General features: G+C 43.4%; 1 non-coding gene across 1 annotated transcript; it reads left to right on the top strand.

The window, feature by feature from the left end:
• Positions 1 to 232: 232 nt before the first annotated feature.
• trnar-acg (transfer RNA arginine (anticodon ACG)) lies at positions 233 to 305 on the top strand. The gene has a single exon. It is a non-coding gene; the product is annotated as a tRNA-Arg (tRNA).
• Positions 306 to 18401: the final 18096 nt, after the last annotated feature.

Raw genomic sequence — 18401 nt, 5'->3', positions numbered from 1 at the left:
TAACTTCATAGAAAAGATGCTTGCACAAACAAATAAAGGCCTCAGATGCAAAAAAGAAGTTGTTTAGTCAAAGGATAGCATTTTGCAAGGGATACTGTAACATTTCAATCTCCATCTAAGGAAGGAAAAGAAGCTAGTCAAAGGCTAAAAGCGAACTCTTGTACAAACTCTTGCTTTAACCAGTCTCAATCTAGGTTGTTTCTGATTTAAATGCATGACCTGCTTATTGACAGGGCCAGTGGCGCAATGGATAACGCATCTGACTACGGATCAGAAGATTCTAGGTTCGACTCCTGGCTGGCTCGAAGTGTGCTTTTAACACTTGATTTGAAGGAGGAGGTGGAATAATCAGGATATGAAGAAAGAAAGAGGTGAGTTTAGGTTAGGGATAGAGATTAAAATGAGCTAACAAGTGGAGAGCACTACTTCAAGCTGACAACAGTGATGGAGAAAAGATAGATGAAGACGGCTATGAAGAGTGAAAATTTCAATAACAAGGGTTATTTCCAGAACTGTAGAAACTACAGAGGATACAGTTGAGGAACCATACCATGCAGATATGGAAAAGAGTGAGCATCATTAAGGCATCATGCAAAAAAAAAAGAGAGCACACTTGTTTTGTGCTGATGAAGAAGGTCAGAAAGAGCTTCACTGTTTCTTCGTGTTTCTAGAAAAAGGATATGATAAGGAGGCAGAAGAGGAACTGTGGTACTGCATAGAAGCAGGAGGTGGGTGCAGGACAGGGAGGGACAGAGCGAGACTGTTGTCATCAGTACATCAGTTTGTAAGTGGCATTTTAAATGTTCACATTACAACTTGCAAGATGTGATTAGTGACATACCACAAGTTATTTTATAAGCATCTGCACTGTAGACCTACCTTAACTTTACCTTACATTACCTTAGAGCTAATATAGCTACTGTATAAAAAAATAATCAATGTACTGTTCAACAAACTACTTCCTGTCTTGCTAAAAAAAAATCCCAATAACTCCATGCAGCCCTGCCATGGTCATATTTCAGCAGTTTGGAAGAAGCTGGATCCTGTAGTACAACTACACCGCCAGCTTTTGTTTTCCCTGCACAGAAACTGGATGTCTGCCATGGAGCTTTCTAGAATACTAATGAGAGTGGTTAGCGAGTCAAAGTTACTGACCTGAGGTGCCGAGATAGAGCACAGAGCAAGGAGTGGTGGAGCTGAAGCTCAGCCATAATAAGACTGGAAATGTCATAGTTTATTACCTCTGGTGTGGATTGCACTCCACAGGTTGTGGCTGATAGCGAACTCCACTCATTCCCTATTCATCCTGCTGTATGGATTAAGGGTGGATGATGACGGGGGGAATCTCGGCAGTCAGTGCAGACGTGGAAAATGTTTTGCATTCTTTCTCCCCTGTTGGAAACATGTCTGAAAGGCATGCTGTAGTTAGTGTTGGACTCCAGAAGAAGCTCTGTTTAGTGGATTGGCAAAGAAGGAGCACCTGAACAGCCTCTGGAAGCAGTGTGTCTGGGTTTTTTGGTTGTTGTTTTTTTTTTTTTTACTTCTTCACACCGGTTTCAATCATCCCATTGTTCACCTGCCCTCTTTTCTCTTGTTATGTTTTTGTTTGTTTCATTTTGGAACTAACCATGTTTCTGTCAGCCCATTTCTCCCATTTTCTCTGCCCATCATCTCCCAACTTTTCCAGCTTCATTTTAATTCTGTTCCACCCTCTTCCCTCTCTCTCTATCGCCCTGCCTCTCCGCAGGTGGGGAGGCTTGGAAGGAAAAAAAAAACCTGAAAGAAAAAACGAAAGAAAGGCAGCTATGTTTCTTTTATGCCCCTCATGCCTTTCCACGAACAAGGCGAGGGTTAGACTTGTCAGGCAATTAATGTACCTGCACATGGCTACAAGGAGCCTCTCCATTAAAAACAAAGCCAATTCATTCATGGATTGGAGGATAACCCCCCCCCCCCACACACACACACACACACACACACACACTCCGGGTTAGAGTAATTACCCCCCGTGCAGCTAATCTATTTCTGCAGCTACTGATTCATCTTCTGCATCTTCTCAATCTGTTTGAGGTGGTCCCGCATATTTAATCTTTTTTTTTTTTTTCAAAAGTCACTTTTTATTCAGTTTTTTTAAAATCACTGATTGCAAAATCTTTGATTTCCAACATGAATTTCAGCCGCTCTAAGAGTTTAGCTGAAGCCCGGGCTTTAATCCTTACCGTACCTCAACCACTTGGTAATAATCCATGCGCAGTGATTCATGCATTAATGCAACAAGGTATAAATATTAATCATAAAACACAAATTAACATTGAAGCAGATTATAGATAAAAGCAGCCGTGAGAAGAAATGAGGGGTGAAACTTTTTTAAGTCGGAAAACTTTTGAAATTTTACAGAAAAAGGTAAATCCGCACAAAAAGAACTGAACAACAGTGCAATGCTTCACACACGCTGCTCAAGTGTAAAATTAAAACACATTATTATATGTCGGTGCATCTCTTTTTTCCCCTCCTATCACGCGATTCCTATCTTCACAACATCGAGTGCCTCCTGAATTTGTGTGTCTGTATAACATTGTTCCCCAAAAAATGCTTTTTAGAAGGTTTAAATTGAACAACTACTGAGTACAACAGTTTCCAAGATAATATCCAAAGTCCAAATGCTGCCTATTTTTTGTGGAAGAGCAACATTGCCATCTATCACTGAGAAACAGTAATGCAGCACACACACAGAAAAAAAAGAGTTGCATGTAAGCTGTTAAAATCTGATGTCTATGAAAACCTCAAAGCATCCAACTAACCTTTTAATATTTCTCCTGCACAAACGACACTGTTTTTATCTCACCTGTCTGTATTCTATTGCGCAAAAACCTTAAACATCACTGTTACAACAGCACGAGGAAGCTAGATAAGTCAAAAATAATGAACAGACAACAACAACAAAGGGGTTCATCTACACAAATCTCCTATCCCTCTGTGTGCAGTTCTGCTACTGTGGCCTCAGATGGGAATACTCCACCTTCAGTGTGAGATTTATTCATCCCATTTACTTCCAGGAGTTTTATTTTCATGGGATGAGGTGATGCTGCACATTGGTCCTGTCCTAAAAGTCCCACCAACGGCTTGTGTGGATGTGATTTCATTTATCCAATTCACTGAAGGGTTCGGGTTATTTAGTGGCCTGCCAGTGTGAGAGATCACAAATGAAGATGGCCAGAGTGCTTTTATTTGGTGCTGTGTTTGCAGTGGTGGCATCATTGTGTGATGTGCGACTTTTTTTCTTTCTTCTTTCTTTTAGCATGCAAATGTATAAAGCACATGCATGTACAAAGGAACTGTCATCACCACTGGCAGAGATAGTTTCTTTCCTAACCATAATTTCATGCATAATGTCACAGATCTGGATGCCGCGCCGCCCAACCGCTCTCCCGTGAATCCTAATTCCACATTCAGATCGCTTTATTTCTGAGACGCCTCTGCAAATCGTGCCCTTAATTAATCGGAATGATGCATCGATTCCAACTTCCCTCTTCCGACAATTTTAAAGGGCTTGTGAGGAGCGCGTGAGGAAATGGAAACACAATCAAAGCAGTGGAACTACCCAGAGAAAAAAAGGATACGACTTTATCAGATGTAGCATTTGATTACCCCGCCTGTGCTTAAAAATCTGCAGAGAAGAATTCGAAAATGCTAAAACTATGCAGGAGGAGTTCAAGTGCGTGTCTGTAAATGCACATCTGCCAATCAGAAGTTCCAGCAGGTCTCGGTCGCCTATTTTTCAAGCTTAGTTTGCCAGGTTTTCTTTGGGGGAGCTTTTTTTTTCAGCTTTGGCTACCTTCTGGTCTACTTTCCCCTCCCTCCATCCTTTGCTCTTCAGCTCTAACAGCCCCTGACAGCTGGAGATGAAATAGAAATTTTGATATCAAACACCTACACAAAGGAGGGCTGACCTTTGATCAGCGTGCTGTTTGATGTTGTGACATAAAATTTGCATCATGGGAGCCCTGGCAGCGGACGTTACCGCAAAAAGGGGTAATGCCAGAGCCCTGTCAGGGAGCCGCGAAGGTCAAGGGCCTATTAGGAAGGAACAAGCCCTCTAATCCCACACAAGGGCCCTGCAAAGCATTTGATGTTCAATGCACAGAAATAGAATGAAAAATTGAGCCCTGAGAAAAGACCAAAGACATTAAGAGGTTATTTCGCATCAGCCGCTGAGTGAACAGGATAGGCAGGGCATTATAGAATTGTTCTTATTATACTTGATGTTGTGTTTAGATCAAAAAAATTCATAACCTCAGCTGGTCAAACAAGATTATGCTCTGCAAGGCAGTCGCTCTCGCCTTGTTGAAAGCAATAACCTGTGTGTCTTTAAAGCATTTCATACTACACAGATCCTCGCCGGAAATAACACTGGCGTCCTCTCTCAGGTGTGTGGCGGTGCGGACTACTTTAGAGCATATGGCACGCTCCGTCTGAATGTTGTCTATTGATCTGTGGACAGGTTGATCAGTGGAGCTCTGAAGCTCTTTAATTATTCAAGCTGGCACGTCATTTTTCATGCTCGCTGTTATTCCACAAGACCAAAAATAAATCTGTCACTCCCACTTTCCATCTTTCATCTGGCCATCGGCTTGCAGCCTCATTAGCTGCACAGCACAGTTGAAGGAGGAAAGGAAAGGAAAGGAAAGGAAAGGAAAGGAAAGGAAAGGAAAGGAAAGGAAAGGAAAGAGAAGAGAAGTTGACATACATTCCTCATCCCTTGTTCAGCACACGCTGTTTAACAGGTCTGCTGCACTATGTCAGACAATCATTTGATCTCATTTCAGGCAATATCATCATCTTTCCTCTCGGTCCTATAATCAATATTTCAGTTACATTTTTGCTCTCACTTTAAAGCGCAGTCGTGATGCATGCCAAAGACTTTTATAATGCGCTGAAGACAGTGTTTTGTTTGGTTAATTTATGACAGTTACTCATATCAACTTTGACTTTTTAAGGGAACATCCTGAAAAATGCATTTGATTTACTCTCTTACAGGTTTTTCCTCATATTACTCCACCCCTGCACCTCTGCAATGAAGCGCTGTCCAGAAAAAACAGAGAGGGATATGCTTATATTACTTTTAAATATGTAAGCTTGACTTGAGAAAATCTATTTTACTTTGGCTTTGACTGAAATTAAACATGGATTTTTTCCACAGAAGGAGACTTTCTGTTTGTCGTCACATACACTGACATAGTGTGTAAGATGATATAGCTTTTATTAGTCCCACAGTTGAGAAATTCACATTATCACAGCAGCAAAAATGAAAAGGAACAAAACAAACAGATGCAGCAATAAAAAGTAACCTATATGAAATATACACTAAATGAAGCAGGAAGGAAAGTCTATATTACACAATGTAGAAAGAAATATCATTTAAATATAAAAGCAGTGGTTCAATGTGAATAGAAGAAGTATGAAAATCTTGAAAATGTTACCTAAAGTCTATCTAACTAATATTCACATACGCAATACAGGTTAATACAGTAAAATTCTACTTTTTGAATATTTAATAATCTCTCATTAACTTTAAATTATTATTCCTGGTGGATTAATGTCTTTTCCCCATTAAAGCAAAATTAAGAACCTTAAGAACTAACATTAGCATTAACATCAGCTTAGACCGATGCTCAAAAATGACACAGTAACTTATTTAATGTTGTCTTACAGTTACCTGCTTGTGTTGAATCTATGTTTAGGTGCAAGCCCTGATCAGTGCATCGTCTTTTTCATTGTCTATCCCATAATCACTGCATTTTGATGAAACCTGCCCATAATGTGAGCTGATAACAGCTGACCAAAATAACAGCACATATTGGTCCAATCTGATATAAGGCACACTACTTAAACTGTGCTTAAATTGCTGCTGCTGCCTGTGCACGCTGCTTTGCAGCCCCCCTTCCATTTAGCTCCTCCTGTTCGTGCTGTTTTCATGTCTGTTTTTTTTTTTTTCTGTTCTGTGCTCAGCATCGGTTTTCCTCTTTTCTTGATGTGATAGGGGTACTTCCCCCTTTAATGAAAGAGCAATCATTGTGCTTAGGATAGATATCCATCCCCAATGAACTTAAATCAGTCAGAGTTCAAGACATTTTCTCAAAATGACATTTGTACATTTTAATAATCCAACAGGGGGGATAAAAAAAGACCACATAGAATCTACTGTATAACATTACCTCAGTCACCATATTTTCTGACACCAGTATGAGGTAAGACTTTCCAGGTCAGACATTTTTAAGACTCAGGAGTTTGCTGGCCTGATCAATAATTTTGTTCTCTATAATTATCTCACCGTTGCACTCATTAATTACACTTTCAAGGCTCATTTCCAGTGCTGGCAACAGATGCCCATTCTGCTGGAGCGTCCAGGGAGGCGAGGGCGAGCTAGTGGTGGTGGCAGAGAGAGCAAGGCCTGATTAATCCTCTGTCTCTCTGTCTAAGGTTGGCTGCCACTCGCAAGGGGTAAAATGCAAGCACTCTGTCATCTGAGACTTCACCACGTGGGAGACAAATGAGGCCTTTGGTGGCCAAATCGATAAGTTCCTCTGATGAGCCAAATTTAGTGAGTGCCGCTTCTGCTTTGAAGTAATCCTCCAAACAGTCCGGGGTAAGGCTTTTCCAGAGAACTTCCTGTGCAGTGTTTTTGGATCATCAAAGTGAGAGAAAACTCACTTGGACCACTAGCTAATTCTAATGCCTAAGACGTTATATTATGAGCAGTTTTTTTTGCAGTGCAATGCATCAGTTGCTGATCTTTACACTAACCAGATGGCCTTCAGTTGAATCCTGTGTCTAAGTCTTCATTTCTCTTGGATCCTATTGTCTAGAAATGCTGCCAATCCACCTGCACGGACGGAGGAAATAAAATGATGAGGATTAGTTTGGCTGATGACAAATCCAGAGTGATGTGTGATGTTGCTAAATGTGATCACTACCTTGCCAACCTCTCCATCTGTCCAGGAGGCGGGGTCGCCAGATTGGCTGAATAATTCCTGCAGACCCAGACAGCTGTCAGTTCTTATCTACCCCGTGCTCCCATGACAACACCTGGATCCAATAAGTGGCGAAGTGAAGAGACTGTCGTTACAGTCATTACCGCCTCAAGTTTAGAAAAAAAATTATTGCTGTAGGTTTGAAAATATTAACTGTGTGTGCGTGATTCCATTTTATCAATTTTATAACAGTGTTTGCTTTTGCTGAGTACGCTCCAGGATATAGTCCCCTAGAATGAGTTAAAAGTCCAGCGTCACCTCCAAAATGTTCCTTTTTTACTGACATCCACAAACAAAGGGCAGACAAGGGTCACAATCAGATATACATTCAGTCCCTATAATGCCCTTTTAAGAGCAACCTGGGCAGATCGGAGCGCAGATGAAAACACACTGAGCTGGCACATGGATGCCATCTGCTGTCTGTTAGAAAGCTGGATGTTATGACCAGAAGGTCAAATTGTAGTTCCATACATAACAGTATTTCCTGTCCGTAAACAATCAGTCAGGGACTAAGAATTAGATATTTTTCCAGTGTATTTCCACATGTCCAATTCAGGGTCACAGTTGGCTGGAGCCTATCCCAGGGCTAGCACCGAGAGACAGACAACTATTCAAGCTGACATTTACACATCAACCAATTGAGAAACAGCAATAAACCTAACATTACTGTCTTTGGACTGCAAGAGCAAGCCAGCGTGACCAGTGGGAACATGCAAACTCCACAATGAAAGGCCCAAGACATCCAGTGGAATCAAACTCATGGCCTACTTGCTTTGAGGCAACAGTGCTAACCACCACACCATACTTAAAATTGCAGTGTTTTGTAAGTCATGAAAGCGTTAATTCAGCTATTCTTTTCAGCAAGCACTGCATACATCTGGCTGCAGAATCCATTGTTTGACAGTTGGGCAGTCCAGTGCAAGAAAGCCTGAGTTCTAAGTGCTTTGTCATGCGGATGCGGGGAGGCGGGGGTACAGGAGAGAAATGGTGGAAGAGGAGGTGGAGCGAAGGAGAACCAGCTGCGTTTGAACCTTCTCAATCAGGATACAACTGCACAGTTGAGTGCTTAGGCCAGACTGGGCCTAAACATGGAGCGGTTTCATGCTTCAGCTGCAGTGAAGTCAACTGGGAAACAGACGGCAAATGAAGAGACTCGAATCGGGTGATTTTGTGATTTTGGAAAGTTCTTCCCATACACAGGCCTGTTTAAAGGGTTTTGGCTCGATCTGCACTGTATGAATCTATAGAACTCTTTGACTGTGTTCTCTGTTCACTGTATGTGAACTATAAAGTTACAGAAAACTGACTTTTCATTATTACTCTGTTAGGTTCAGCATACATACCACCTTCACTTATCAGATGCAGAATGAAGTGCTATCTTTCTCCACAAGAGGGCAAACTCTCTCTGTAATATTTGCATGTGGAACCATGAACACAATAGGCTTACTACTCAGTACAACACACTTGTCTTAGAAGTATGATATAATTTAGGAGTAACTGGGATGGCTGTGGCTCAGGAGGTAGAGCAGGTCTACTGAGCAGAAGATTGGTGGCTTGATCCCTGGCTGCTCCTGTCCGTGTGTCAAAGTGTCCTTGAGCAACACACTGAACCCCGAGTTGCTTCGGGGTTCAACACAAAGTTACAGAAAACTGACTTCTCATTATTACTCTGTTAGGTTCAACATACAAAGAATTGCTTGCATGTGTGTAAATGCTTCAAAGAGACATACTGTATAAAGTACCTGCAGTGAACCAGAACCAGTCCATTTATCATAACTCTTTAGCTCAAGGGTTCAAGTTTGTGCACAGCTTTCAAAGCAAGACATTCAAACATGGCTTTAAAGCAGATTGATTCCTTTTTTCTTTTGGTTTCTTACATCTGACTTTCACCTCAGAATTAATATTCCCACATTGAATGTCTGCTTTAGCTTTTTTTAAATATACTTCTTCTTCTTTCACAAGACAGGAAAGAAACACAGGAGGTTTTGTGCTTCGCTGTGGTGGAGGTTGAGACTCCCCACCATCACTCCCAGAGTCCCAACTTGATGTTGGGAGATGAGACGGGAAACAGGTGTCACCCATGACCTTCGGTGCTCAGACACTATGGGCCTCACAACCGGGAGTGCTCCATAAGCTCCTTCACCATTCTCCCTCTCATCCTTCGCCTTTTATACTGACAAATATAAGGCAAACCTGCACAAACACACACACAAACACTCCCGTATGTGTCATCAAAGATTACACCCATCGGCACTGATGAGCATTCAGGATTGTGTGTTTAGCATCAGTACTGCATTACAGTTACAATGCATTTCTCTTGTGCTCCCGCCCTGATTTCAACTCAACTCGGAAAGACGACCCCTCAGACAAAGAAGGGAACACAAAGTAATAACCTCTAAATCCCCACGACTGGCTTATGTGAAGCCGGAGACGATTGGGAAGTCTGCCTTAGAGAAGGCTGGTTGTGGGAGCTGGCAGTGTCTGTGTCCTCAGCATGTCTGTCAGTGCCTCTCCTATCGCCCACTCTGTTTTCCTCATAAGAAAAAGATTAATTTTGCAGATTATCAAGCTCCAATAAAGTACTTACTGTTAGCCAGTAATTGAGAGAAGCCGATGCCTTGTCCAGAAGCAAATAATAGACGGTCAAATAGAGGTAAAGGACACGCAATACACTTCTGGTAAATCACTAGCACTATACCAAAACCTGTAAACAGTACAGGGTTTAAAGCGCGCAGCTCCCAAAACAAACAGCATGAATATCAGATCAAAGGTGAAATGTATCCAAATGCTGACTTCAGTTATGACTGGAATGGCTGCAAGCTGCGCCTTGTGGGGCCCAAATGGGATAGCAGCGCAATTTATGGTTTAAGCTAGCTTTTGCTATTGCAAAAGATCTGAGAGATAAGAGAGACTTAATCTAAAAGAAAATATTTTTGAACCAATAACTGGATAATTCATACACGCATTAGCGACTGGGTAGTTGGTAAAAAAAAAAAAAAAAGCCCTGAAAAATACACCTCAAACACAAGACTCCACATGACTTGTCGTCATGCTAAAAACCGCATCACATTATCCCACATGATCCTCTGTAAGTAACCCAGTTATTCCTCCACACATAAACAAACCCCTCTCTGTAAAGATCTTCGTTCTTTTCTGGTTAAATTTAGCCTGTATTTCACATGTCAAAGCTTCACAGCCATTAGCCCGCCACCGACATGACCATAGAAATCCCAAACCATTTGTCTTTAGAAGGGGCGCCTGTTTATGGACTAATGGTTATCCTGGTTGTGTGTCTATGGCATGAGCCTGACAGCCAACTGTTTGACACTGAGGCCACATAGGCAGATGGCAACCAAATGCCTTTTATTGCCTCCCTTTACCACTTGTGTGTCCCGATCGCATTAGACATGAACACTGCAGGGATGACATGACACAAAGCTCATATACAATCTCTCTCCCTCTCTCTTTCTCCCCGTGCTCTCAGCCTATCAGATCAAAATGAACACTGTGACACAAGCAGTGAATGTTTTTAGTTCATAGTTAAACCTGCTTTCATGCATCCGTGAACAGAATGTTAGCATGTGTGTGTGTGTGTGTGTGCTTACAATATTATATACATGGAAAATGTTTGTGTGTATCTATGTGTGTTTGTGCTTTTGAGTGTCAGATTGCCATGCTATGTGCTGACACTGCCTAGAGCTACAGGTTGCACCTGGTGTGTGAGAGCGGTTTACCAGCTGCTGATCCTTGAGTGTCACGCACACAAAAGCACATGCACGCACACATTCACTGTACTGTATATTTGCTAATTCCACGTTTACATATGCGTGCATGCACCATGCACGCATGCATGCATGCGTTCTTGCATCGACATATGCTACTCCATGCCCCACATAACTTAGGATGCATGAATGCATATGTCTAAGAGCAGCACGCACGGTACTGAGATGTTAAACGTAGCTCCTCCCGAGACACAAAACACACACACAAGTGCTTTAAAAGGGATTTTTATTCAGTTGAATAATGATCTGGCCGATCCTTTGTTTGTTCATTTGGTGTTTCGACAGTGTAGGCCACCTGCTCACCACAAAAGCTTTTTCATGCCTTTTCACAAACTGTTAACAATGTAAGATTTCTTCCTGCTCTGTAAACGGTAGGTATTCTTTAACTCTAACTAAGATATTGTGACATTTCCACAATTTTTGGCCTTCATAATCCTGAGCTTGGTCGTGTTCCTCTGGCTGTTTACTCTGTTCCAACCACAAGTGCAGTAATTTGTACTTGTGCTCACAGTTTTCCACTGATAGCCCATTAAGGGACTTTACACGTCGTACCACCACTTCAAGCGAGACATGTAAGATCAAAGACTGTCTAGACTCATGACTCCCGCCGTACTGTGGTTGTCACAGGAAAGCGTGGAGTCGCCCGTGATTTTGTTGAGATAAAACGGTTGCATTGTGATCCAAAAAAAAAAAAAAATCAAACAGCAGCTTGCCAAATGTGTGTTACTTAAGTTGACGATAAGGAATCAAAGTTGCTCTGGCACCGGCCGAGCCATCGTTGGGACTTAAAAGGTGACGGTAACGTAGCTAGCTATCACTTTCTCCCAGTACAGGCTAATCTAATCAGTGTTAGTACAGTAGAGACAGACTGGAGGTGAAGCTGTACGGACGCCAGAAGCCCAACACTCCAGAGATTAAACCCACGTCAGACGGGCGACACATTATGCTGATGAACATGAAACATGAAAGTGGTAGCATAATGCACCTAATGCACAAAATGCTAAAATAGTGGACCTGTTTTTCTCCACAGGAATTTCCTCCACACTCTTTGTTGACACGTATTTGTTTGTGGTGGGGCAAGGAGTGGAGAGGAATTGCGAGGTGAGAGGCAAGGAAACCATCATACCCCCTCCTGAGATGGACAAGCCCCTATTATCCCCTCGTTCACCCCCCACCCCCTTCTCCGAGTGGGGGCTTATAATTGGACCTTTGTGCTGTGTGTGAATTCTTCGCCTGCACACACTTTCCCAGACTGTGTCCAGCTACCAAACAGATGGGGTTTGTATCCAGGGGACACACACACACACGCACACAAGCTTACCCAGAAACATCCACACAGAGTGCACCGGTCCAAGGGACATGTCACACACCCATGCCAGGTCTTTCTCCTGTGTCGCTAATAATAGGAAAAAAGTCTGATTAGCCCTTGGCCTCTGCTAGGACGCTCTGTGCCCCTGAGTCTGTGGATCCCAAATGCACAGAACGTTCAGCCGTGTTTTTGTAACCGGGACGTTTGAAGTCATCGAGGTGGGGAGGGGAGTGCGTCATTTTTTGGGGAAAGGAAGGACAAAGAAAGGCAACGGCCAAAGGTCCATTGTTTTTGTCCTTTCCGTGGTTTTGTTCGCATTATTGAACATTACAGCGGTGAGTGGCACGGCTTGGAAGAAAGCAGCATATTGCCATATTGCCAAGGCAACCAAAGCCTGTAATTGTGTGTTAGGACTTCTCTGAGAGGGTCCTGTTAAGGCCGTTGCCAGTAATGGCAAAAAGAGGGAGTTTAAGACCAGGGGGTGGGTTGGTTATGTGTGTGTGTGAGTCTCACTATTTTTTTGTCTTTTAAAAGTATCAAGCTTTTCTCTCCTTTATCTCTCTAACTGCTCACACATTTCTTTGGCTTGTTTCTGCCACTCACTCACTTTCCCTACTCGTCCTTCACTTCATCACAATTTCTGCCAAATGCCCTCTTTGCTCTCTTCACTCATTCTGTCATTGAACTTCTTCCGGGTCCCCCCGCTCCGCCAACATCCCGCCCCTTCTTGTGAGACATAACTGTGTGCCAATTTGCTCCACTTGTTGAGGCTGTCAGATTTGCTCCTATATGACACTGTCTGTCAACAAGTAAACACTACAATCCATATCTGCAGTGTCATGCTGAACCCTGTTTAGTATCACCACAGTCGCAAGAAAAACATAACCTTTTCACAGAGTGGTGGCATGTTGATGGTAAGAGACAAAAGAATATGATTAATGTCCTACGCGGATAGCAGAAAGCAGTAAATTGGTTTCTTGATATGAAAGAGGCAGAAACAGATTGTGAAGCAAAGCCAAAAAAAGAAAAAGGTAAAAAGCATGTGCGTTTAAATGCACATGTCCATCAGGGTGCCTGTGTTGACCTGCCTGTCTCCTTCAAGCCTTATAGCAAATAGGAAACAGCTTCCAGTGCTTCACGAAGAATATGCCTGCTTCCCGCCATTTAAGAGCAGGACAAATTGGAGCAGGGTGCTTTCATAACTCAAAGCGAACCACATGATGGATTCTGGCAGGGATTTCCTCCAAATCAATAGTCATGCTTTTTGGGGATGGAATGTAGCCGAAACATCTGCTGCTCGAGGGCTGACCAACAGGTGGTGCGGAGCAGCACTGTATCGTGAGAACCCAGAGCCCGCTGGGAGTAAGAGCAAGGCCAGGTGCTCCCAGGGCCGTTCACGTCTATCTGTGGGGGGAATCCACATTATTAAACCAAGCAGAACTGTAAACTTGATCCAGGACAGAGCAGAGTTTAACATAGGGGCAGCTCGCCCACGCAGGCTTGCAGTGCTCTGCCTCATGAGGTACCCACCTTCTTTTAAACTCCTACGTAGCCGCTGTCAGCCACTGCAACCCAGCTGAAAAAAATTTGAAAAAATGTAAGAAAAAGCTATTTACATAATTTCCCATTTTTAAAGGTTACATGATACCTGCAGGAAAATATTTTTATCTGGATACACAGGCTGCGTCCTGAAATGGGGGGGGGGGGGGGGGGGGGGGGATATCCAGAGGGAAAACTATTCAGCGGGAAAAATAACTGAAACACACTTGTGTTTGTTTTTCCCATTTTGGCGCTATTGACATAGCTGCTCCTTCGTTCCGGCCTGTCCTTTGCATTTCCCAAACACACCCAGGTGCACGTTTTGGAGTGCAGCAGCCAGCCAGCCGGCCTTGTCACTGCAAGCCTTTACCACGGCAACAGGCCCAGTGGAATTGATGATCTTCAACACTTCACCTCAGGGAGCGTGTAGGTTGCTCAGTGTGGGGATGGCAAGGTGTTTTCTATGTCAAAGACTATTACGCACAAAAATCAGATTTAAAAAATAAATAAATAAAATAATTTTTTTACTGGATGAACATTTTCACACCACTTGGTGCTCAGACATGCTTTTGTTAATTTGGGTTTTGGTTCCAGAAATGTGGTGTGATATTTCACTGAGAGGGGAGAATTGTAAAGTCCAGCTGTTGGCTTTGACAGCTTTGGGCACAGCTGGTCTCAGTCTGTTGTGTGTGTGTGTGTGTGTGTGTGTGTGTGTGTGTGTGTGTGTGTGTGTGTGTGTGTGTGTGTGTGTGTGTGTGTGTGTGTGTGTGTGTGTGTGTTGACACATTGGCATTATGGGTACTAAAAGAAAGTCTCCATGGGGCAAATCATTACATTTTAAGGTGATAAATGCTTTAAGGTTGGGGTAAGTTTAGGTAGATGTTAGTGTTAGTCAACGTGTGTGATGTTTGTGTGTATGTGTGCGTATGATAAGCACGTGTGTGTTATTCGACCAGTTGCTCATATAAGTTTTCAAATTCATTCACCTATTTTTGCTAAATGAATAGCAGATATAATGAAGTATGATGTTTGAAATACAGGAAAGAGCACTGATGATGAGGTGTTAAATATATGTGAGATGGAGCTATGAAGCCACAGGAAGAAAAAGAAGACCGTTACTAAACACTTCTGGGTAAGCACTTAAAATATAACATGAAAAATGTAATTATGAACATTTAATTTATATGATAAAACTGAACCCTGCTCGACCCTTCTAAACTATTCTTACCCATCATATAGTGAGAATGGGACTGCTGGGGGAGAGGGGATTGAAAGAGGAAGGATGAGGGAGGTGAAGGGGGGGTCCCATCCCCTGGGTGTGGTGACGAGGTAGATAAGCCTTGGCTGTGCCCACAGGAATAAAAGGAAGCAAAGCAAGGCTCAAACACTCTCCTCTCCTCTGCTCTGCTCTCCTTTCCTCTCCTCCTCTCACCTCTCCTTCTTATCTGATCGGGCATCCACTCACTGTTATTTGCAATTCTAATGAAAATCAGACACCTGCCCTGCCAACCATCGGCACTCTCTGCAGATCCCTGCCACAACAACATGGACCAAAAGAGAAGAAAGGAGGCAGAGAGAAAAGCAAGTGATGTGAAAGCGAGTGGTGGAGAGACCCATATCAGAAGAGGGGATATTATGTTACTGGAGGCCTGGTAGATTGGACTGTCAGATGACCCGGCAAGGGAAGGAAAAAATGTTCTCTTTCATTCTGGGTTTAACAACGGAGGTCTTCTCACAAAGTGGAAGGACCACAGTATGATGTTGGCTGTGGCACTGCTACGGAGACCAAATCAACCCTGTGGGCGGTCTAATATACAGGCTTCTGTCATCCCATTATACATTTGGGACATGTCTGAATTGATGATGCTATGAAACCTACAAGGACGCTGTAAATTCACCTCTGATGAACTCAAGAAGATGCTGTTGTCAGTTTGGCCGAGCTGTAGGATATCACCTTCACGGTGACATTTCAGTTGTTACCCCCTTAAAGCTTTATTTCTGAACAGCACCATATAATGTTACAGAATGTGTAATACCAGCTAAAGCCACTGTTCAAGATGAACAAGAATGCACTGTTTTCTATCCATTACCCACTGGTACCTCATCTATTACAACACACAATCTGCACCTCTCCCTGCCCATCAGTTGCTGATAGGCAAAAGTTGAGAGTATCAGCAACCCTAAATGGGCCCTTTAACAGCCAACAGCCAAAGACTAAAATGGGGAGAATAGAAGCAGGTGGGGAAGGAGGGAAGTCAGCAAGATGCTATCAGTCCATTACAGACCCCCAAGGACAAAAGCAGCTTCTCTCCCTTACAGTCTGGCCTAGTTGTGGCCATTGCTTAGTCACTTCCCTGTGCTCCACATATGGGTGCCCAGACAAAGAGGCCTTAATGCAGGTGTCAAAAGGTGCCAGTCATTTTGACTGCTCTGTGTGCTGAGTTCAACCCTTGTTTTAGGTTATTTTTTATCCAAGGACAAAGCAGCAGATGCCCCAAAAGGCCTACTTCTACATGAGCAAGAAAAAAAAAGACCGCCCTACAGGTTAGCTTGATGATGTACTAGAATTCATTTATATTCAGATTTAGATCCATTTCATTCTGTTACATTCCCACTCTTATTTATTTCAGCCTTGACTGTAAGCCTCCAAACAAACAAGAGATCCTTGGTTCAATCCTGGGAGAAGACACAAATGCCTTTTGGGTTCTGTCAGGAAGGCTATTTGGCATAAAAAGAATCTGCCAAATCAAATAAGCAGCGCTACCCGCTGTGGCAACCCTTTGAGAACAACGGAGCAGCTGAAAGTAGCTTTACTATAACCAGCCTCCCCTCCCCAGTGCTGCTTTGTTGGGACAGAGCCCACAGGAGACAGCTAAGAAAATAAAAACAACAACAACAACCAAAATAAAGGCACACCTGTTTTAAACTATTTCTCCAGCACTACCCTCCACTTGAAGCAGCCATTTGATTACATTGGTGCTTAATCCAGACAGCGGTATTGTCACACGTTTAGAAGGTGCTGGGTACATGTGGCTCACCCTTTAGCATGCTTGAGGCAGTGAGGGGTGGGGTGTGAAGGCAGGCTGCAGGCCACAGTGGCAGGTGCTGTGACGGATGTTCTGGAGAGTGCCAAAGCAAACACGGGTAGGCAAGGTGGGGTCAGGGTGGGGCAGTCGGAAGAGTAAAGTGGGTATGGGGAGATTAGTGTGCCATGGGCCTGCCCTTTAGAGAGGTGTGACCAGTGATAAAGAGGGGTGACAGGACAAAGGGTCACATTCTGCCGCATCATGCCCCGTGTGTTTTCAAGGGGGGGCGGGCAGAGTTCAGCTTGAAAATAACACAAGGCAAAATGAGAAATGTCGAAGCCAGCTTTCATTTCCCCGGCCAAACAAAGAGGCAGTGTTTGAACGGCAATCAACTCTTCATCTGCTCGCACTTGTAGGACAACTTTGAAGTCCAGCTCCAACTTGCAGCGGCAGCAGCAGGAGGAAGTATGAATCAGGTAGAGTTTCACTTGCCTCATGTCCTCTAATGGCCCACCCAATCACCAGGACATGAGCATTACACAGAACATGTGCACAGGAAACTTGGAGGTGTAGCTGTTACACAACAGAAACTGGATACGCCTTGTTCGCTAACCTTGGGTCTCTGTCCTGCCCTCAGCCCCTTTCGCACTATTATGACGGCAACGAAAGAAGGGCACAGAAAAAAGTGTGAGCTTTAATCTATTCTGGACTGAACACTGATGGGCAGCTTCTTCGGCTACAAGGGCAACATTTGGTGGACAATCGGTTACATGGAGGTTTGTAGAGATTTCACAAAAGCAGCTAAATCTCCTGGACACATCTGGGAAACTCTTTAATGCTAGCATGAAATGGAAGCCAACAACACAACAGCCAAACAGTAGTGCAACTACAGTGCTCTCTGCTTGTAAATGACTAGCCTGGTACTCAGCAACAGAAACTAGGAATGAGAGTAGCAGGTGGCGATAAAACTTCCTATTGCCTTGACCTGGCCTTGAGTAAGCCAAGGACTTCAGGAAGGTTCAGAGCCCGGTGTGACTCAGTAAAACTTTTTACCATTCCTTGTTGCAGTCTTTCTGTTAACCACAATCACTTTCCTTTATCTTCCACTTAATTCTCATCTTTAAATGCCTTTAAATCCAAAACCCACAAGTGATGTGGCTTAACTAAATGTTTTAAGCCCAGGATAATGAATTAAGATAACACTCAAATACCTCAGTTAAAGCAAACTAAAAATCTCACTCTATGTATGCACAGTGCTCTGTTTCAAACAGTATATGGGCGATAAACATGATCCAAAGAATGTCTGATAGAAGTTCAGAGGTCAGAATGAAGCATGCCTTGGCAGGGACAGAAGGACATAGCCACCTGGTCATCTGGGTTAATTATAAATGAGGCAGGCCCGCAACAGGGGAAGATGAGCTGGACAGCTGTCTCTCCAGACACACATATAAATGGGATCACAGCCCATATGCATGGTCCGCTCCACTGAGCGCCAGATCCCGGGGGCCTGTCGTGGCTGAAAAGCGCTCCGCTGCAGCCAGGTGGAACTGGGGAAAAGTTCACAATCACAGCTGCCAAACTGTTTTTCACTCCCTCTTTCTTCGCTTCTTCTTTCTTATAGCGTTCCAAGGAAATACAAGATGGGGAGAGTTGTACGTTCCTCGGATTTGTCTACAGTAATTCTCTGGTATTCTCATGACTCTCATGACAGGAA

Source organism: Pelmatolapia mariae, linkage group LG5, assembly GCF_036321145.2.
Source record: "Pelmatolapia mariae isolate MD_Pm_ZW linkage group LG5, Pm_UMD_F_2, whole genome shotgun sequence".
Taxonomy (NCBI): domain Eukaryota; kingdom Metazoa; phylum Chordata; class Actinopteri; order Cichliformes; family Cichlidae; genus Pelmatolapia; species Pelmatolapia mariae.
This window is presented reverse-complemented; position numbering and strand designations above follow the sequence as displayed.